Source organism: Lampris incognitus, chromosome 13, assembly GCF_029633865.1.
Source record: "Lampris incognitus isolate fLamInc1 chromosome 13, fLamInc1.hap2, whole genome shotgun sequence".
NCBI lineage: Eukaryota > Metazoa > Chordata > Actinopteri > Lampriformes > Lampridae > Lampris > Lampris incognitus.
Genome location: NC_079223.1, coordinates 36916647 through 36940369, shown reverse-complemented (window position 1 = coordinate 36940369; position 23723 = coordinate 36916647). Strand labels below are relative to the sequence as shown.

Here is a 23723-nt window from a genome sequence, read left to right as displayed (position 1 = left end):
CCTTAAAAGTTTTTAATTGTTGCAAAGAGTGAAAAACAGCATCAAAGTTTTGCCACTCATGTCGAGAAATATGCCATGTAATTATTTAAATCAGATTTTGTTCTGGTAGCACTTTTCTTTTTATTTGGCTTTTTATTTTTTTTTGTAACCATAAACTGATTAGTCATGTTGAAAGTATCAGAATGAGAATCATTTTTGAGGGTGATGCTTCAAGAGAAGCACGTTAACAGCTATGTATGTACCAATGAGTGTTTTTAATCATCGGTAAACTTTTTTTTTTTTAATCGTAATTATGCCACGAGTCATCTCGACGCTGTGATGAAACTGTTACTTGTCACCCTGGCTTATATTCGGTTCAGAGTTGTTATCCAATAATTAAATCAATAGGAGATATTCTCATTATGTGGCTTTAATGGTGTGTTTTAGTGAATTTTGAGGCATTTATTTGTCAGGATATAAGTCATACAGAATGGTGCTTAACAGTGGAACAAAATCTAACTTGTTAGCATCATAAAACTCTTTTTTTTTTTCATTGCAAAAATATATATACGTATAAGGTCGCATCAAAAAATAGACGAAGCATAAAGGAAACAGGTGAACTTTAAAATGTTATCATGGCATTTTCGTCTTTGCAAAACCAAAGAGGTAAATCTGTCATTTTGGAGATATGCAGTAAGTGGTACGTACTGTCAGCTTCGACATGCAAACGTAGTTGTGTCGAACTGTGTCAGACTTGTTTTCTTCTTATAAATAAATTTGTAACTCATAGTGAAACCACGATGCTTTGGGGTGATAATATTACAAGAGCACAAGGGGAAATTTGTCTTCTGAAATGTTCTGTTCTCTCACAACCCACTCACATTTGGTTGGAAAAACTTCTTAACCTTTTCAGCAACAGCAAATGCCTATTAGAAATTAAAAAAGAAGGGAGAGGACGAGGCGAGTGTGGCTGCATGCTCACTGGGGCATTTGTTAACTTCTTGTCGTGGCAGATGAATATTTTTTGATGGTGCAAAGAAGAAGAAGAAGAAGAAGAAAACCCATCTGAATTTGCAACAGGATCGTGTCGTTTCAGTACTCGTGCTGCTGTTGACTGAAATGAGCCAGTCGTGTTTTTCTATCCAGTTGATTTAAAAAAAAATTTTTTTTATTTTTTCAATTTTGATTTGAATCATTTGTACTCTTGTAGTTCATTTTCAGCGTCACACCTGCCACGTGTGTATTTGATGAATACATTTCTTTCTGCTTTCTGCAAATGACAAGACTGTTTTGCGATGAGGTATTTCACAGTTGGGTACTTTATATTGTAGAATAATGTAATCTGTAAATCATCCAGCTGTACTTACTGTGGTCAGTCATTTTACACATTGTTGTAAATGTTTTTCACGGCAACGTTTTGGAAAATGTCACGTCTAAAAATAATCCTTATTGCATTTGTCGCCTGGAGACTGTTGATTCAATTTTATCTGCTGATGACCTGATTGTCCTTAATTCCCGTGTGTGTCTTATTCAATGCATTTAGGTCAGTCTCAAACCAAGAAGTTTCTGCTTTCAAAACTTTAGATCTTGAATGGGATAGTTTGTTTTTATTTGTTTTATTTTCCCCAAAATAAGGTCAAATGAAATGAAATGGGAGTGTGTGTGTGTGTGTGTGTGTGTGTGTGTGTGTGTGTGTGTGTGTGTGTGTGTGTGTGTGTGTGTGTGTGTGTGTGGACAAGTGAGCCAGTGTTGGGTAGAGGCCGTGGGCGGCTTCTCTGTGTTGTTTATGCTGATTGACTAATAACCTCAGTAACCTTTTCCATATGCTTATACATAATGTTTGTGTGTGTGTGTGTGTGTATGTATGTGTGTTTTGTATTCATACGTGCGTGTCACACAGACAGACGGACACGAGTGAGGTGTATTTGTGTGCCTACTTGTCTATACACACTTGTCTATGCAATCTCAAATTGAGAGATCGCTCTTGGATAAAGATGGAGTGTGTGTACACACACACACACACACACACACACACACATCTCTGTGTGATTGTGCAGAATTGTGTTAAATGTCATGCATACACGTCTCTCTCAGCACTGTGTGTGACTGTAGCTGTTCCATCTGCTCCATCACACAAGCTCATTTGATAGGTTATATATTTCTGTTATTATTGATATTATAATTACATGTCTCGGATATTTCTGTCTGAGACATTTAAAAAGTCTTCCTGCACTCGTACACGGTACAGAATTAGCAGGGCTTTGCAGAAGAAAATATGTGTAGCAAAGCTGAATATTAGGATATCTGGCTGTCGAGCTTTCTGAACATGCGCGTTGTGGAAGTGAACTTTCAGCCATATGAAAATGAATCGCAAATGAGTTTGTCACCGTCCTTACTTGTCATCACACCTCGTTCCGAGACTTATTTATCTGCAGTTCTGTTTTGAGGTTTTGCTCTCGCTTTTGTCACCAGGGGTTTTAAAGTGACTGGTCAGGAATCGATGTCTTGTCGAGATTATTCTTGATTCAAGCTGCGTTCGAATTTACAGATTAACTGCAGCAGCAGCATGTTTTTCTCCTTGTAGAAAACAAGACTTCCTGCAGAATAGGCTCGACAAGAGCTGAACATGAGGTGCCCTGTTGATAGATTTGAAATTGTGGGTTATGGGTGTGTGTAAATTTAAACACTGATATTCATACAAGGGTCCACCACAGTCACCACCAACATGAGATCCAATATCTTTTTAGTGCCGTTTCATACGGCTCCAAATTCAGGAAAACGTCTGTAAGGTAAATTAAAGCAAAGACATGTAGACATGTAAAGGTTGTCGAATAGCGGCGTGTAGGCAATTTTAGGTACTCCTAAAAAGGTTTCACAATAAGAAGCTAATTCATAATCGGTATATAGCATTTTTCAGGTCTCTGTCAGAACGGCGCACCACAAACCCTGCCCGGCGTTAGGGGCACCATGCCTGGCACGGCTCACTCCGGCTGATTAAACAGTTAAATATTATTTGCTTAAAAGTTTCACTATGTAAACTGGGGATACACTGTGCCAGACGTGCAAATACACAAATGTAACTAGCGTTGACAATGTGCATACATGCTGCTTGAATGGAATCACAAATTGTACCCCGTGGCTTTTTTTATGCATTTGCATGCAAATGTTCTGATACCTTCCTCATGAAACTGCTCTTGGAAAAAAAACAATAACAAAAGCAAAACACAAGGTTCCTTAATTAAATACAGAGTCCCATTTAAAAATAAACGTGGTTTAACTCCCCGATATGTACGTCCACACCGGCGACTGGAACAAAAAAAGAATGACGCTTGAAATTGTCCTTTAATGCAGCACAACATTAGATGGGCCGTCCCATTTTAACGGACTGGGGGGTAACATAGTTCCTTGGTGGCAGGAACAACTAGAGAATAAACTACCAGGAGAAAATGTGCAGCCTATCTGAAAAATTGATCCAGGTGATTTCATGGGTAGTAACCAGAAAGCTGCCACCACGCAGCCTATGATGCAACCATCACTTTGCAAGATTTAACAAAGTGTATATAGTGTATGTAGTGAGTGTATATAGTGGAATAAGCTGAATATATTCCTACATATCTTGATATAGCTTGACAGTTTAACGTTTAAATGAGGTTCCTAGATCCAAGTAGATCGGTGCTCGCTGTGGTTGATGTGGACCGTGCATGCAGTATGGTGATTCAAAATGCAACCAAAGACCTCAGTGGTGTAGATCGGATGAGCACTATTTTTGTTCACGTATTCACACTTGTAATTAAAATAAGCAGTGAATGTACACTACTGATAATTTACTCTTCGTTTACCCTTAATGTTTGTGAATATTAACATTAGAGACACTAATATTTACATCCTGTTTTGCACTTGAATGTCATGATGGCAAATATGGCATCCTGTAATACATGCTGGGGGGGGGGGCCACACAGTAGGACTCGAACTCCCAACATTGATAGTGTGTCTTGCTATGTATTGTCTTTTCAACAACAAAACTAATAATCTGAATTTAGGTTTTCGTATCCCACAGACTCAACAGCAGCCAGTGAGGAGCATTAACACACTGGTCTCTCGTTGCTATTTTCATAACCGGGGCCTTCTTTATTGTGCGTTTATGTTCAATATTTTCATGAATATTAATTACACACGGTATGGCATGGTGGCGCAGTAGTTAGTGTGGTCGCCTCACAGCAAGAAGGTCCTGGGTTTGAGCCCCGGTGTAGTCCAACCTTGGGGGTCGTCCCAGGTTGTCCTCTGTGTGGAGTTTGCATGTTCTGCCCATGTCTGCGTGGGTTTCCTCCGGGGGCTCCAGTTTCCTCCCACAGTCCAAAAATATGTAGGTCAGGTGAATTGGCCGTACTAAATTGTCCCTAGGTGTGTGTGTGTGTGTGTGTGTGTGTGTGGATCCTGTGATGGCCTGGCGGCCTGTCCAGGGTGTCTCCCCTCCTGCCACCCAATGGCTGCTGGGATAGGCTCCAGCATCCCCGCAACCCTGATCAGGATAAGCGGTTTGGATAATGGATATTAATTACATCTGCTGTCAAGGCAACGTAAACCTGACCCTTGAACTCTTTACTGCTGATTGCTTGTTACGTCTGTTACCTAGGATCTAGAAAGAGGTTTTTCTATGATGGGATATTATATTTTCAAGATTTTTTTTGCCGTGTTTTCTGCGTTATGGCGACAGGACAGTAGTGAGTGATGTGAAAGAGGGTTAAGAGAAGGGGATGGTTTTTATCACAGGTGCAGGCCAGAGGCAAACCCAGGATATTCGGGTTGAGTCTGAGACCATATGGTACATGTGTAACTTGGCTGGCCCAACAGATTGATTATGCAAGTGAAGGTGCCAGCAGTTATGTTATTTCACTGCGTGTGTAATTGAACTGCAAATGAAATGGTTCTTAAATGGTCAATCAGATTTTTCTTATTCACTTTCAAATCTTAGTGCAGTTATATGTAAGGTGTGTCATGGCTGAAAGTTGGCTCGTTTCCGTAGCCCACTTACATAATGTCTCTGCTCGGTGTAAAGCAAGCTAAATTCAGGAAGAGGATTTGTCCTTTTTCATAGTGAATCGCTAATGGAGTACAATGAAATCTCTACCTAAGCCGCTGGAGATAAGCGTAATAGCTTGTGTAAATGTAATGTGGAAAACTCATCTTTATGCAATCCGGATACAAGCTGCATAAAATGCCAAGTGTGCAGGAATCAGTTGAAAAGGGTCAAACCTTTTGAGTCTGAGACAGTTGATTGTTAGTTGTGAAGATGGCGTCAAACTGCAGCTACTCTGAGGACTGAGTGGCTCAGGGTGGGGTCTGTTATTTATTTTTTTTTACTGTTGTGCTGCAGAGTAAACCACATACTGTATGAGCGTGCCTCTGTTAGTGGAAGGACAAGTGAAAGACGTCACAGCAGTCTTTGTTGTTATGTTCCTGCCAAACAGCATGCAGACGTTTCACAGCTGCTTCAGTGGCGTTAGGATGCACAGTAAGAACAGCCGACGATGCTGTGGAACTGTTTCCTAACATCACAGATACTCCGGGGCAGCTGGGAAATACCGTAAAACCGGTGGTAAGCCTGGCTCGGCAGAGCAGAAACGGGTCCTAATGGTGTTTGAATCTAGGGGGCAGAATTTGCTTCTCAGGTCAGCATGTTGACAGTGATGCTCCTGCCATTTATCCAGCTAGATTCATGTTAGAAATAGGGTCAGGGTCATGGGTTCAGGTTAGGATTTGGGTGAGCCACAAGCTTCATCAGTGAAAGTATGGTTTTTAAACCATGTCGCTGTTAGCATGTTTTCGAAAGGACATATTTTATAAGAGCCCTCTGCTGAAACAAAATGTGTTGCTATGATCGACGCTGCATTGAAATTTCACGTAGGTTTGTGTGGTTTGAGACTAGATGCATGGACTTTGCAAATTCTGATGTTGTCAGAAATGGCTTTTCAGAATTTTATTTTTGTTACTGAAGTGGCCATTTCTTGTTGTTGCAGGGTGTCGGGGCCACATGTGAAAATTGTGTTTTGATCTCAAAACTCTTGACATCTACCATATTGAGCAGTCATGACAGACATATACATATCGCATTATATCCTCTGGATTCAGATCTCAGATAGCAGCACACTGATTTTGGTTTAGCAGCAGGTTAGACTGATGTATGAAAGACTTCTTCAGACTGTTGCGTTTAAGTTGAGGGACTGTAAATCACCACAGAAGTTGGTATTCTCCATTTAAAACATGCGAGGAGTCAGAAGAGATGCTGTTAGCAAGTCTGAGCATATTCTTGTTGTGAGTTGCTCGGAGGGAGTGTGCCACAGGTTGGCCAGTAATCTTTGCACAGATTGGAGTTTGGTTGTTTAGGTTTGTATAGGTATAGGGGTTTGAGCCCTGGGGTTGTCCGACCTCGCGGATTGTCCCAGGTTGTCCTCTGTGTGGAGTTTGCATGTTCTCCCCGTGTCTGCGTGGGGTTCCTCCGGGTGCTCCGGTTTCCCCCCACAGTCCAAAGACATGTAGGTCAGGTGAATTGGCCGTACTAAATTGCCCCTAGGTGTGAATGTGTGTGTGTGTGTTTGTCAGCCCTATCTGTGATAGACTGGTGGCCTGCCCAGGGTGTCTCGCCACTTGTTGCCCAATGACTGCTGGGATGGGCTCCAGCATTCCCGCGACCCTGAGAGCAGGATAAGCGGTTTGGATAATGGATGGATGTATAGGTGTAAATTTCACAGATAGGCTGCTGAGGCAGGCCGTGCTGCAGCACAGCATGACCCTCTGAACTGATGTAATAGCCAGAAAAATGATCTGGCTACCAGCTCCAAAAGATCTGAGTGTACAAAGAGAGTAAATGCACTGACAATCAGGAGGAAGGCCAAAAATCATTTCCTCTGTCTTATTAGTATTGATAATTAGAGCAGTTTTATTATCCCACCATTCAAGTAGCCAGTCAGCGTTACACCGGTACATTCAGACCGTTTGACTTTGGATATTGGCGGTATCCTCAGAATGCTCGTGACACCATGACCACATTTAGTGCACCTGGTTTCTCTGACCCACACAATGCCGGTGTTATTACTCCGCTTTCTGCCAAGTCATCGTGATCAAAACTCTGTGAGGGGGACGATGCACCGATAACGTTCATTTAGTCCCGGATACTGCCGGCGGGGGAACTGATGAAATGAGGATTTGCTCCACAGGGATTCAGTGAAGTGTCACATTTACATTCGTTCACATAAGGTGCATTGACATATGTACACACACACACACAGTTCACATAAGGTGCACTGACATATGTACATGCACACACACACACACACACAGAAAGTGTGTGTGTGTGTGTGTTGCTTTCTGTACATGTTGATACAAACATGCACGAACAGTGTGTGTGTGTGTGTGCGTGCGTGTGGCTTTCTGTACGTGTTGATACAGACATTTTCCCCAAGGCGTTTTTTTGTTTTCTACAGTGTACACGATAGCGCTCATCAAGAGAGAGAAGGGAGTCTTTGTGAGAACATAGAAGGGAGACCGAAAAAAAGGAAGTCAAAAAAAGAAAAAAAAACTTCTATTTCCAGAGATCAGGAGACACAATGCATTTAATTTAAAATGGACTTGGATGGAGAGAGCGAGAGCGAGAGCGAAAGAGAGAAGGGTGGGGGGGGGGTAACAGAGAGGGAAACGGAAAGAACTGCTTTAATCACCACCTTTAGACGTGCCAGCAAGAGCTGGTCAGTTTCCACGTGTCCCTTGGTAGGACACACACAAAGCCCAGCAGATGCACCAAAAGCATAGGGTCACTGCTGTGGTGCTGCGTTCCCGCTGCAGTCTTGGGGGGGGGGGGGACTGGTTCCTTGCTCAAAGGCACTTCCACTGTGAGCGCAAGGAAAAGTAGGCATCACTGGACCTTTCCTTGTTTTTTATCTGCTGGGATTCCCAGGGTGCAAATCTGAACTGCAGGCTGTCGGCTGTAGGTCTGGCTCTCTGTCGCTGTTTTCAATTTTAGAAGATGGGTGGAAAGGAAAACAAAAGCAAGGAAGGGTAAAAAAAAGTATTTTTTCCTACCAAAGTCCAATACAGGTGCACCAGACAAGGTCTTTGTTTGTTTGATAACGGAGGAATTTGAAAATGAATAGTGACGGAGCTCGTGACAAACACACACACACATCACACCATGCACAATGTCAGCTGCTTGAAACTTGTGTAAAGTTCTACTGACCGTAAATTTAACTGCCTGTAGAGTGCTGATGAGTATCAAAGCTCTAGGAGATGTAAAGCACGAGTGACTTTATTTTTGATGATTTTTTTAAATTATATTTCCACGCACAGAATACATGATGGCGAACAGAAGGAAGGGAGGTGTGCAGCTGCAGAGGCGAGGAAGATAGCGGCAATGTGAGAGAGGGACGAAGAGGTGCAGAGAGAGGAGATGGGATGACATGACAGAAGTAAGAATGTATGTGAGATTTGTGTACAAATTTTATGAATATTTTGTTCCCCTGTGCAGACACAAAGCTTGAAGGATAGTTCCCTTTTTTCACGGCCTGGGTCTTACTTTCATAGTTTTTGCCATCATGCAAATCTGTCATATTTTAATCACTGGCATTATTGTGGAGCTGTTGGATGCTGGACCACTACTTGACACAGTATAACAACAACAGAAAACTAATAGCAAGGCAAAGAATTCTTTTCTTTAATGTCCATTTTTTGTCCCATTCAGTGACACTGATATTTCTCTGAATCTGATTAAAGGATCAGAAGAAAAGTAGAGAGAGAAGATGAATTTCACTTGAGATCCTGAAAGGGAAATTACTGTAGGTCATTACAATAGTAGAGATTAGAGTTTTTGGTCATTAAACAGAAGAAACTATAGCAAAGGACTTGGTTCAAACTGATATCAGTCAAGCTAGTTTAAAAAAAAGAAGAAGAAAAAAAGAAGTGTATTCATACAAATAGAGATGAAGCACACAAAAAAGGGGGGGGTGAGAGGGAAGGATAGGATTTGTGGTTCTGTTTTGTTTATTTTTTTTTTAAAGTTGACCCGAAACCGCCTACATAATCTCTCTTTCTGTCTCTCTTGTTCTCTCCCTCTGTCTGTCTTGCTCATGCATACAGGATTTCCACCCACACAGAGCCTCTAAGGACCTGTCTAATGTAAGTGGGACAGCTTTCAGGTATCGCCTCATCTATCGAACAACACAACAACACTTGTCACCTCCCTACATACTTTGTAAATTAGAGTACATTTCCAAATTGGTTGTAAATATTTTATAGTTGAGACCCACAATTCAGATTTTTCAATTGTCTAGTTTGTGTAAATTGTGTTAATTTTTCTATTGCTAGTTTGCGCCATCCAAAATTACCAAGTAAAATACAATAGTCAAGTCAATTATAAAATTGTATAGGCCATTATATCACAAATTACAAATTTGCCTCAGTGGGCTTTAGACAATAGGTACGATGGTAAATACATGTAAATGTGCTGTTTAATGACTGGTAATACTGAGATGATAACATAAAATCACACCTTTTACAAACATTTGTTTTATAATGAATAATGTTAATAATGTTCAAGGCATGAAGTGACGGCTGGCCTGCAGTGCTACAGAGCTCAGGCAGCTCATATCTCATCAGTTACAGTTGTGACTGTTGATATGATGGATAACTGCCTTGTAAATAGTGAAAAAAGGTGTTTATACCAGAAAATTTGTTGTAATATTTCAATGACTAGTTACTCGACATGATAGAAAGTGTTCATAAGGTGTGCCTAAAACTTTTCCTGCTGCAGCAAAATGTTAAGTGTTTTTTTTTTGTTGTTGCTGTTTCCTATTTACCTATGTGGGATGTAGAGACACAGTTGAACTTTAACCTCCTTTTTCCATTGGACTCGAAGACTACAGTTTTTTAAGCTCTCGCTTTGTGGCATTCTGATGAAATATTAATAAAGTGTGACTGGTTCTGAAAGTTGCATAGCGCAAGATTTGTCTTTATTAGGAAAATCGTTGTAAACCCCTAGGCTTGGCATAGCTTGTTTCTTTAGAAGAAAAAAAAGGCACCACATTTGCAATAAAGCCTCCTCACTGTTTATCCATTGTCAACCCACCTTTTCTAGATATTCTCAGACACTCTCAGTTCTACTTTAGAATGTCAAATGTCATGTACCCTGTGGTTTTCTTATTTTTTCATGTGAGCATCATAAGTCAAATTCCTCGTATGTGTTGGCTGACGATGAAACTTGAACCTGAGACAGGAAACCAACGGGGTTTCTGCCATGAGAAGGATTTTCACTAGTGGATTTTTTTTCTGGTGGTTTGTGAGACTACACGAAAAAATTCACAAAGGCGTTTCAAACAAAATCTTATGTATCCATCGCTGTCCCTGTTACTGCATTTCCGACAAATTATTTTTTGGACAAATATTGAAGTTGCAAAAAAGAAAAGCCAGTGGGAATTGATGGTTAAGTGAAGTGACAAATAATTTGCTTTAGTGTCGTTGTACCATTTTGTAAAAAAGGAAATAAAGAGGTGGAGAGCAAGAGGACAGTCATGGTGGTGCACAGGGGCATGTCACCTTTCTATTCGATTCATATATCTTCTCAGATATGGACCCTATATGTGTCCTGCATGTCACATGGGTCTCGATGTCTTCGATGCTCTCATATTATGTACTGGAATTCGGACAGGGTTGATGTGCGTTTTCCCTTGGGTGTAAGAAAAAGAGTAGATTTTCTCTCTCAAATGATGTGTCTCGTTTGTGTTGTATTTATCATGAGATCGATCAGCGCTTCCACCCTAGGCCCATACCAACATGTTTCCAGTAAAGAAAATGGTAGAAAAACAAACAAACAAGGTTTGTTCCCCCTTAAGCAGTCTGTAGCCAGTCCTGAGTGCCCGAGCATTGCTCATATAATTAATAATATAAATAGTCATTTCTGATGTTGAATTGGAGTTTATTATGGGTATTTCCTAGACTGGGCATTAATGCGCTGTCCTCTCTCTGCTCTTAATTGGACCACATCAACACTCGGTCATTACACAAATTATTCATCTGGTCACCAAGGTCATACTGATTCACATTAAATTCCCCCTCTGAAGTTATGTGGATAATCATTCCTGTTTTGTTTTTTGTTTTTTTTGGGGGGGGGGGCATTTTTTAGCTTTACTTGATTGCGGTAGTGAAGAGGCAGACAGAAAATGTGGGAGAATGAGAGGGGTATGACATGTAATGAAGGTTGCCAGCTGGAATCGAACCAGCGACAGTTGCGACCATGTGACCATCTGGCATGTGTGTAACCATTCGACCACCAAGGTACTCCAATGAGTAATGATAATTCTTGGGAATTGAGTTTTAACAGTTCGTGGTTTAGGTGGTGCTTATTTAATCACGGGAACATGATGGTTATTCCCGTTTTTAACAGGCAAACATAGGCACAATGACTCACTGTTGGGCACAAATGCAGGTATTTAGTTTAATAATAATAATAATAATAATAATAATACATTTTATTTAACGAGCACTTTTCAAAGTACCAGAAGATGCTTTACATAAGTTAAAATAAACATAAAAGCAACACACCAAAAACATATAATGCACAACATTGATCACACATTAAAAGCAATTCTGAAAGGTGAGTTTTGATTAATGATTTGAACCTAGACAGATCGGTGCAGTCTCCGATGTATTTGGGGAGGGACTTCCAGAGGGAGGTACGATGGTCCTGTGTGGTGGAGACAGGAGGTTGGCATCAGAGGAGCATTGGCTGTGGGAAGGAGTATGGTAGTGGAGCAGATTGGTGAGGTAGGAGGGGGCCTGGTTACGGAGGACTTTGTGAGTGAGGAGAAGGACTTTGAATCGGATCCGTTATGGGGACAGGGAGCCAGTGGAGGTTCTGGAGGACAGGGGCGATGTGGTCAAGGGAGCAGGAGGGGGAATGGGCAAGCAGCAGCGTTCTGGATATAGTGGAGATTGTTTAAGACTTTGGAAGATGAGCCATAGAGAATGCTGTTGCAGTAGTCAAGTCTGGATGTGATGAGGGCATGGATGAAAGTTTTGGCTGCAGGGAAGGAGTGATGGGCAGAGACGAGCTTTGTGTTTTTGGTGGAAAAAGGCAGTTGTGGTGATTTGACTGACGTGATGTTCAAAGGAGAGTTTGCTGTCAAATGACTCCGAGGTTGCAGATGTGTGGGGAGGGAGACAGGGAGGGAGTTATCACTGATGAGGCAGATGTTGTGAGTTGTGTTATTGATTACAGCTCTGCTTTTAATACAATTGTATCGTCCAAACTGGTGTTGAAACTCAGAGGTCTTGGTCTAGACAACTCTATCTGTAATCGGCTATTTGATTTCATGACAGGCAGGCTCCAGACTGTGAGAATAGGTAAAACCTACTCATCTATGTTAGTTCTTAGAACTAGAACTGGAAGGGCTGCTGTCTCAGTCCCCTATTGTATAGTGTGTTTACACACAACTGTGTTGCCAAATATGACAACAACATTACCATTAAATTCACAGATGATGCCACAGTGATAAGCGACAGTGATGAGAGGGCCTATAGGAGGGAAGTGGAAGATTTAACCATATGGTGCCATGATAAAAACCTCTCTCAAAATGTTAATAAGACAATAGAAATCATTGCTGACACTAGAAAGATCAGAGAAAATCACATTCCTGTTTTTCATCAACGGGTCATCTTTTGAAATTGTGGACAGTTTTAGGTTTCTCGATTTACACATCACAGACTCCTTCACATGGCCTCTCAACACCAATTGCAATCTGAAGAAGGCACAGCAGAAACTGTATTTTCTGAGGTGTCTCAAGAGTTTTGGTATGAGTACCAAAACTCTTATGAACTCTTATTGCAGTATCGAGAGTGTCTTGACAGGCTGTATCACAGTGTGGTTTGGCAACCTGACTGCCCAGGACTGCAGACTGCTTCAAAAGACTGTAAATACAGCAGCAAAAATCACTGGCATGGAACTACCACAACTTCATAGTATTTACACCACCCACTGAAAAAGGAAAGCCCCTAAATTGTTAAGGACACCAGCCACCCCACTCATGTTCTGCTCTTGCGCCTTCCATCTAAAAAAATGTTACTGGTGCATCAAATCACACACCATCTGTCTCAGTAATAGTTTCTTTCCACAGGCAATCAGGTTGCTGAACCCATATTCACCTTACATCGTTGTGCTATTGTGTACTGTATGCATTTTTTTCGGATGGTGTGTCCTTTTTATTTCATTGTATTGTACACATGACAATAACATTGAACTTGAACTTCTCATTGCACCATGTCCCATCTCTCTACTCCTCGGTCTCTGTCTCTTCCTCCTCCTTTTGCTCCTGTATCGTCTTCCTTCACCGTATCTCTCCCTTTTCAGCATCCACGTGTCCCCCCCGTCCCCCAAAACCATCTTTTCATCCCTCTTCTTTGGCAGCCCTCCAGCCTGCCCTCACCTCATTGCACCGTATCTTTTTCTGATCCCTCTCCTTTTCTTGTCCTCCATCCTTTCACCTCCTCCCTCTGCTGTCAGCCCACCTTTCCCCCTTTTCTTCTCTCCAACTTGCTCCCCTCCTATCCTCTTGCTTTATTTTTCAGCAGCTCCTCCTCTCTCACCTCCTGTCTTCATTTCTCTTCCTTGCCCCCCTACTCCACTCCTGTCTCCCTTTCTCTCCTCCCTTTCTCATTTTCCTCCTCTCACTTCACCATCAAACTCCACCCCCAACCCCCACTACCACTACTCCTCACCCCCCGTCCCTCAACACTTAACCATTTAAATCTTAGCCATTGGAGTTTACACTCTCATCCAGTGGTACTACAGTGAGCTTGGCAGCAGTTGCTCCAATTAATTAACTTAAGTGGAGTCTATACATTACAGTCCTGGTGATCAATAGGTTTTATGGATTCAAATGGGGCAAAATGGCTGCCATTGGGATTTTTACAGTCTGCTCACCGGTGTCAGTCCAGCACACTAAGCAATGTGTGTGTGTGTGTGTGTGTGTGTGTGTGTGTGTGTGTTCGTGTTCTTGCTCTTAGTGACTTCGTTTTAATTTCGATGTTGCTCAATTTTAGTTTTTATAAAAATCCACGGATCAAAGTCTCAGCAGCAGAGGAGGAGAGTGATGGGCAGATATGAGCTTTATTTTTTAGTTGGAAAAGGGCAGTTCTGGTGATTTGATTGATGTGATGTTCAAAGGAGAGGTTGCTGTAGAAAATGATTCTGAGGTTGTGGATGTATGGGGAGGGAGACGGAGTGGAATTATTGATGATGAGGCAGAAGTTGTGAGTGGTTCTGGTAAGTGATTTGGGACCAATGATGATCATGTCAGATTTATCACAATTTAGTTTGAGGAAGTTGGCTTGCATCCATAATTTAATTTCAGTGAGGCAGTTGGTCAGAGTGGAGTGAGTTGCATGGATTTAAGCAGAGATGTAGAGCTGGACATCATCGGTGTAGCAGTGGAAGTGGAGATCATGATAACATATGATGTTACCAAGGGGGAGCATGTAAAGGGTGAACAGGAGAGGACCAAGCACTGAACCCTGGGGGACACCTTGGGACAGAGGAGCGGTGAAAAAAGTGCAGTTGTTCATGCTGATGAACCTTTGTCTGTTTGTGAGATATGACTAGCTGGGAGAGGGCAGTACCAGTGATGTGGAGGGATGATTCAATGTGGGAGAGAAGAATGGTGTGGTTAATGGTGTTGAAAGCTGCAGTGAGGTCAAGGAGGATGAGAATGCTGAGGTGGCCAGAGTCTGAGGAGAGGAGGAGGTCATTGGTGACTTTAAGTAGGGCTGTTTCTGTGCTGTGAGCGGAAACCAGATTGAAATGGTTCGAACATGTTGTTGGAGGTGAAGTGCGCTTTGAGTTGGGAGGCGACAACATGTTCCAGTATTTTTTGACAGAAAGAGGAGATTGGAGATGGGTCGGAAATTGCTCATGATATCAGGGTTGAGTCCAGGTTTTTTGAGTATGGGGGTGACAGCAGCCAGTTTAAGTGTATGGGGAACAAAACCAGAACTGAAGGAGGAGCAAAGATTTTTGTCATTAGTGAGGAGATAGCTGGGAGACAGCCCTTAACAAGATTGAATGGGAGGGAATCCAGAAAATAAGTGGAGTTTCTCATTACTACCATAAGATTGGACAGCTCCATTCGGGACACAGGGGAGAACTTTGACAGGGGCTGAGGGGAAAGGGGGGGGGACAGGTGGGGAGGTGGAGAGGGTGGGGTTGGGGGTAGTGATCAGGTTTCTGTAGATGGTGTCAAATTTTTTTTTTTTATATATAAATTTATTTCTGATTTTTCCCTTTTTTCTCCCAATTTAGTGGCCAATCAATCCCTATTTTAATTCAAACACCCACCCTCGTACTGCATGTGTTCGCCAACTGCATCTCTCCGGCCGACAGTCTCGAAGGAGACCGCCTCCCCACTTTCGTGACAAGGCGACTCCAGGCCGAACCACTGTTTTTTCCGACACACACAGAGACGCATTCACGTGACGAACACAAGTCGACTCCGCCCCCCTCCCGAAGACAGCGTTGCCAATGATTGCTGCTTCATCGAGTCCGGCCATAGTCGGATCTGATGAGACCGGGGCACGAACCCCAGTCCCCAGTGGGCAACTGCATCGACACAAAGCCGATGCTTAGACCGCTACACCACCGCGGACTAGATGGTGTCAATTTTGGTTTGGAAAAATTAAAGGAAAGAGTTGCACTTTTTAACCGTGAAGGAATTGTAGGCATTGTCACCAGGTTTGAGAAGTCTGTGGTTAATATATGATATAATATAGCTTTATGATAAAGCTGGTTTACCCAGCTTTATTATATTATGAGAATAAAGATCGGGTTAGAGTCAGACCAAAATGGTCGCTTAGAAAACCTGTTCTTTTTGGAAAGTGCAAGTTCATATTAGACTTGGTCGCTTTCATGTGAGGGTCTGCCAAGGAGGCTATGCATTCACAGACTGACAGGCAAAAGTATATAAGGTAGATTTTTTTAACTTGAGCGCTGCATATTAAAACCTTTTTTTTCCAAATTTACTGTTCAATCGACTTGGGCGCTGTGCAAAAGTATTATAATGGCCGGGAAAACACTGGTTCTTTTGTCCGTGTGTGAGTGTATCTGTCTGCGTGCTAATCTTTCATACTCTTTCAGAGATAGGCCTACCAGTCTAATAATTTTTGTGCACAATTATGACTGTATGATCAAGGACCTCTCATGGTTGTGGTGATGCAAAACCTTTGAAAAACCTGTTTTATACTGTAAGTGAGTGCCAACTCCTCCGTTGTTTTTTCGCCTTTGTTCAAGCACCGGAGGAGGGGAGCTACACAGGCAGTGCCTCCGTATTTTCCCTTCTCTCGGGAAAAAAATGGGAGGTTTTTTGCTGAGCGCCGGAAAGGGAGAGATACGCCTGGTGGAGATCTGCATTCTTCTAGTTGTGTGATCTTTTCTGTTTTGTGACGATGGCCTGTAATCAAAGAAAGTTGAATCAGTTCATCTGGACACAACATTTATTGAGAGAAACGTTTCATCACTCATCTAAGTGACGTCTTCAGTCTAAACTGACTGCAGGTATCCCCACCCTTATATGTAGAGGTACATACATGCACTTTGGACTTACCTTACCAGGGTCCAGATAAACACTTGAATGCTCTCTTGTCCTATTAATAAGATTGTCCTTTTCCCCACTGCTTTTATCTTGCTCTTGTGTACAGTAAAGTACATTAGATTGCATTTTTTTGCACCAAATCCCACAACATAAATAAAGTTTGATTGATTGATCAATTAAATGCAGATGTAAGCAAACAGTAGACACATCTCTGTGTTCTGTTACTGGAAATTGAAGCTGGAGTCTGCAGTGGGAATATTTTCCAGTCATTTTCAATTTATTGGCCAAGTCTTTACTTGATTACCTAGCCAGGCTCACATCAAACACAGTAACAGCAGACATCCATTTTCCCCTCAATACAAACTCTTTGCTGTTGAGTGAAGCGCCTCTATTTTCTCCACAGTCTGTTTTGACAGCTGTGTGTGTGTATGTGTATGAGAGAGAGAACCAACATCTGTGGAAAGTCTCTCCCTCTCTTTATGACCCAGCCTCATTATCTTGATATCCATCGCTCTCTTCGGCGGCAATGCTCCCTCCAACAAGAAATTACCCCTGTAACAAAAGGAAAAAAAAAAAGAGAGAAAATTTGTTCTCTGTCCCCCCGAGGTGGAAAATGCAACTCTGCAAGAGAAAAGAAATCCAGTCAAGCGACATGTTTGTGAAAATGCAGGTCCAGCCAGCCATGGTCAAGACCCACTTGCACTTAATTTCTCCCTTTATATTACTAACGATATTAATAACATATTTTCTATACAGCACTTTCAAATACAGGGATTTACAAAGGAGAAAGCAAAAGTGCAATGAGATGAGCAGCAACAAGAGACATCTGAAGTGATAACCCTAACTGGAGATAATGAAGTGAAATAAATACATTAAAATATGAGAAGTTAAATAAAAGTAAATTTATATAATTAGAACAGCTTATGAGAACTTTGAGAAGCTATATTTAGAAAATAGTATTAGCAGCAATTTAAAAAGGTTTGTTTCTAAATTATATAATAATATACTAAATTATATACTAAATTATGTATATTTGTTGAACACTTTTATCTACACCATTGATGGTTTCTGAAAAAAAAATGCTATATATAACTTTTTTTAAAGAAACACTCTTTAAAGGAAGGGAAAGTGTTCAACAAATAAGGAGCGAAATTTACTCACTGGATTATATATATTTATATATATATATATATATATATATTTCTAAATTATATATTAAATTATATATATTTGTTGAACGCTTTTATCTCCACCATTGATGGTTTGCGTAAAAAAATGCTGTGTGTGTGTGTGTGTTTGTGTGTGTGTGTGTATATATATATATATATATATATATATATAAAAATAATGTACTTTGCACTTACTTTCATGCCATAAGCAATCATCAGCTGATGATTGCTTATGGCATGAAACGGGCTTGTACCGTCCATTAAATAATTTACTTGAATCACTGGATTATTTTGCTCCTTATCTGTGGAGCACTTTCCCTACTGTTGAGTGTTTCATTAACAAAGTTTTGTATATAATATATAAATACCATATCAATTTATAGCTTACTCTGCTTATGTTGCTGTTTTCCACTGGAATTTGAATTAGGATCTCTCGACATGGAAAGGTGTGTAAACTGTATTCATCGACTATAATAGTTTCTTTACTCTCAGCAATATTCCTGGTTGTTGTTATTGCAAAAATAAAACTAACACAAGTGTTTAAACCATTAAATAAAATGCCAATTCAATTATTCCTTCAGTGGATTTTAGCTTCCAAAAATGAGGTAAACAAATCACAAATCCGTAAAAATTACTTTTTTTTCAGTTTGAAGGAAAAAAGCAGGGTTTTTATTTCTAAACTGAGACATGTATTTTTGAAGTCACACAATAGGCCTCAGGTCACAAAACTAACCAATAAACATTAAACTTACTGTAAACACATGAATCAAGCTCCAAAAAAATAATAATGATGAAATGAAACACTCCAGCATCGCTGTTTCTTCTGCCGCGCTGACCACATTTAACAAAGCAATTCCAAGCGATGAAATGGTCCCTCTGAAAAACAGGACTGCCGGAGTTGCAGTGACATATGTCCTCCAGAAAGCCCTTGCTGTAACCCTTGATCCCCAGCCAATACATACAGCCAGGGCTAAGTACTCCTAAACCTGCCAAGTGGCTGCAATTTACCATAAAGGGACAACAAGATAAAATATCTACTCATCAGTCAAGCTGGTTTTTCTCCTCTAGGTAATTTGTAGCATGATTTATCGTGTGGAAGCCCAACGACTTGAGCTTTGATCTTTAACCAATAGATGCGGCAAGCGCTAAGAGTAAAGCGAAACCTGCTTATTAAGACGGACCTTGTTGTCATCTCTGAGACTGTGTGTGGTGCTCCGTGGTCAGCTGAACATAGTACTAGCAAGCTGAGTGTATATGTATATGTGTGTATATGGCATGTTGTGAATGGCTACTGTCTGTCCGATATCCTGTATGCTGCCCTTCGAGCTGTATTTAGCCTGCCGTGTCTGGACCATGTATGTCCATACAGACTTATGTGTAATGTGTGAGCTCTGGAGACATCTCTGTGCCAATGTCGTCTGTACTGAGGAACAAATCATTTAGAAAGCGAAATGAGGTTTTTCTTCTTCTTCTTTTTTAATTTCTTCCTTGTGTCAGTTCTTTGAAAAGGCTTTGAATACCTATTTAATATCATTTTAAATGCAAATAAGAAGAAAAATGGTACAGCAATTCTATCTCAGAATCAGAATCGTGTTTATTGGCCATGTAGGTTTGCACAAACATGGCATTTGACTCCAGTTTCGTGGCTCTCTCTGTGTACCTAACATAGAATAACAACACTACAACACAACAATATGCAGATATATACACAAGGATTGACCTATACAGGTGAAATAAGAGGTGATAAAGTGCAACGGTGCAGAGAATATATCAGAGATGCTGAAATAGATGTGAGCAGGTTACTTACGTACATGCCTGAGGTAGACGGATATGACAGGGCGTACCAGTGTACACACAGTATGTCTGATACAAGAAAGCTCCTTCAGAAGGACGTATTGTAGTAGTGACATTTGTCACTATAACATATTACAAGTACGTCCGAGGACGAGCTGCTCGCTCAAAATGTCTCTACTGCAATATGTCCCCTCACGGGAGCTTCCTTGTGTCTCAGTTTTGTATTTTACTTGGTATGTTTTTCGCTGTTGTGCCTGCTTCTTTATCTTTTTGCATGTCATCTGCTACACACATAACACTTAACTGGAAGTAGTTATACTTTATTAACGTTCCTGCGTAAAAATTAAAAAAAAAACTTTTTCAAACTGTGAGGTCAGTTCTGAAAGCAGCACATTAATTTCTGATGTGATATTCCTTTTTTTGTATTTGTAGATCAGTTGCACTGTTGCATGTCCTTTATTTGAAGGTAGCACCTGACTGGATGTTTAGATTCCTTCAGAGCGATGTCTTTTTTTCTGCACGCAACATTCACAATAGGCTCTAGTTTTTTTTTTTTGTTTTTTTTTGTTTTGGAGACTAACTACACTTAGGGGTCCCTGGTACTTTTTTTCAAATTAACTAGAAGCCAGATTTGACATTTAAGCCACGGTTGAGAGGTTTCAGAATCAGAATCAGAATCAGAATATACTTTATTTATCCCCGAGGGGAAATTGGGTATTTTAAACAACTGGTTTGGGTGGTTGTGAAAGTTCTGTGAATGTGTGTTTCTTATACATCACGAGTTTTGTGTTTCTTTTATATCACAAGGCCATATTTTACATTGTGTTTCTTTTCCATCACGAGACCATGTTCTAGAGAATTACAATAGATGAGTGGGAGAATGTTTGTTCACAAGGCCCAGTGATGTGAACAAAGTGTTTTTAAGAAGAAAGAAAGAACGGTGACTCTAAATGTTCCATTAAAACAATTCCCATAAAGAGTTATCTCAGTACCTAGAACTGAATTTACAACTAAAAATAGTTCAGATCTGTTTATATTGCATCTCTGCTAAACAATATTCACATATTTAGTATTACGCTGGTGGGGAACATATTGCACTGATAAAAAAAACCCCAAATAAACCTGAGTGTTCACAAACGGGATATTAATGTGACTATCTGGTTTCAAACAACTGGTTTAAAATGCTAATGCAATACACAAGAAATTATTAATCATCTACTAGAAGTAAACTTTTCAGCCTGTACCTCTTGTGATAATTATATTCTACTTATTTATAGATGAAAGGTTTAGACAGATGGAGGGATGAAACCAGTGAAAGGAAGAGCTTGATGCCACAAGTTTAATTCCCTTTGCACGGTAACAGATTGGACCTCTAAAGCATTTTGACACAGCGGCTTCAAAATAAATGTTCTTCGCAACAGTCAAAGTGCCCCTGAGAGTGTTAGATGGGAATACACTTTATCAGATGGGGGAGACAAAGTGTCCCATAATCTATCAGGCTGGAAAATCCCGTCTTCTCACTTCAATAAACAATTTATCATGACTATAAGTCTCTGTCTTTAGAAAATGGCTGGAGTGAATTATAAGCCTTGTTAGTCGTGTTTGTTAATCAAAGACACGGGCCTGTTGTCTTACTATCCTACATAGTGGCTCATTGTAGTTATGCATGAACATGGATGGATGAACTCAAAATTAAGGAAACTTACTGTAGATGTCAAAGCTTGAATACTTCAAATTCTTGCATACTGTATAGCAAAGGCATGCTAGATGTTATTACCTGTTTATGATTGATGGTTCTAGTTAGATTTTAAGCTCTTATTTTTTTCATCCATAAAGATATATATAAAATGTATATCCTGATGAAGGTCGCAGGGTGCAGGAGCCTGTCCCAGTGCTCATTGGGCGGAAGATGGGGAAACACCCTGGACAGGTCGCCAGTCCATCGCAGGCATTGATAAATTAATTTACAATATAAATTAATTGTAAATTAAATTAATTGAATTAATTGTTCGACTGCAACCCTCATCAGGATAAGTGGCTTGGAAAATTAATGAATATATATAGGTATATATTTTATTTGAATTTATTTGAATCACTGGATTTTGTATATATATATATATATAATCACTCCATATTTACATGCAAATTAGATTTTTAGATGTTAAGGTAATCTTTAAGATGGATGCTTTTCATGGGCAATGGTAGATAGTCTTCGTTTTTCTACTTTAATGCAGTGTTCATCCCTAGTTAGAGTATGTGCAAACTTACTTGGCAGGCAGTAGACGTGAAATTGAGATGCTTATTCTCAATGATTGGTGACTTACTAAAGCATGTGATACTCCATTTTGAAATTCTGACCAACTATTAATCTCTTATTTGTAGCCAGACTGAAAACCTGTCAGCCCAGTAGTCGATGTAATGGTTACGGTGTGAAGACGTAGACTAAAATTTAATGGAAGATTGTAATTTGTCTTTTTAGAAGCTCTTTAATCAAGATGTCCGCCTGAGGTACTTTTAGATGGCTTGAGTCGTCCATCTTCAGGAGGGGATCGTGCTGTGTGTATGTTTAGATGACCCATAGGGAATGTATTCTTCACATGGTGTGTGTGTATGTGTGTGTGTGTGTGTGTGTGGAGCGACTCTTTCCTATCTTTATCCAAGAGCGTGGTCTTTCAGTTTGAGATCATGACTTGATTTCACGTTCAGATTTTGAAACGCTTTCCCTCAGAATCCTGCCCTTCACACTCGAGTAGCCCCTGCTTGCACATAACTTTGCTTTGCTTCAGCTCAAACTGTATGCTTGCACTCAAATGTATTGTTGCTTGCAAGGATTTCCTGCGGGTGCTCGTGAAACGCCTGCTCTCGGATTTCTGCTCTGCTCTCGGATTTTTTATTTTTGTTTTTTATTTGTACAATAATCTTGTCAAAATTCCCTAACCGATAGAATGCCATGTGTAGCGTTGACCAATGAAATGAGCCCAGCCTCATTATGGGTGCCTTCACTTTACTTCTTGAAGCTTTTTATAATGATTTTTTACTTCATATGCAGCGGTGGAAATTATTCTTCAAACCGTTATTTTTATAATAATGTTTTTCCCTATCTATGTGCAGCGGTGGTAATTATTCATCAAATCATTAAACAAAGGGAAACAGGCTTAAAAGAGTAATTTTTGTCCTCTTGTGCCCTTGAGATGTGATGAATGCACGATTGAGCAATGTAAATCTAGCTGGGCTTTTTTTCCCCCTCAAAATGTAGCTCATGTCATTTTACCATATAGAGTACTGGTGAGCTGAGGTGTCCACACAGCTGAAATCCTTCTCAGCAGGTGTAAAAGGAGAAAGGCAGTACTGTGCAGAGCCATGTGCATGGAGTTCCTCCACCGCAGAGTACTACATGACCCAAATTGTTATTTGGCTTAAATGGCCAAATGTCACTAATACCTGGATGAGCATGCCCTCTGTGGACAGCATAGTACTTTTCTCATCTGTAAAGGAGATAAATCTTCATTACTAACACAATCACACATTGACGTTACTGGCTTTTGCAATGTATACCTACCCGTGGGGCGTAACAATAAATTTACTGCACATAATGAATGTACAATTCGTCACTGTCAATCTTGGCAATACTTAAAATTTATGACAATCATGCTGTTCCTGCTATGTTGTCAAAATTATGCAGACAAGCTCAGAAGGGTAATTAGCCAAAGCATATGTAAATGACTGTTAATAAGGCAAATGTAACCAGCCAGCTTCAGAGAACAGAATGTACTTTTATTTTCTGAAAGTGCCTCCAGCCAAACAGAAACAGTCAATGCTGCAGTGTCTTGCAGGTTCATTGTCACCGTAAAATGTGTGCAGTATTCTTCTCTGTCCACGTCCCCTATAGCCTTTATCAGTCTTTGTAGAGAATTGCACTGAATTTAGCAGATTATATGTGGAGTCCTGTTAGTCAAGTCTTTTTTAATTGTATAGCCCATTATCACAAATTACAAATGTGCCTCAGTAGGCTTTACAGCAACACAACATCCTGTCCTTAGACCCTCGCATCAGATAAGGAACAACTCCCTTAAAAAAGGCCCTTCTATACCCCTCTGAAAATGTGTTCCAGTTCACCACACCTGATTGACAAAAGAGCAGAAGGTTTCATGTGCAAAAT

General features: G+C 40.5%; 1 long non-coding RNA gene across 2 annotated transcripts in view; it reads left to right on the top strand.

Moving 5' to 3' along the window:
- Nucleotides 1-23723, top strand: part of LOC130122846 (uncharacterized) — an 87721-nt gene that overhangs the window by 49682 nt on the left and 14316 nt on the right. For both annotated transcript variants that reach the window (XR_008811270.1, XR_008811269.1), the window contains 2 exons: nucleotides 8320-8446; nucleotides 9106-9144. This is a non-coding gene — a long non-coding RNA (uncharacterized LOC130122846). The remainder of the gene's footprint in view (nucleotides 1-8319; nucleotides 8447-9105; nucleotides 9145-23723) is intronic.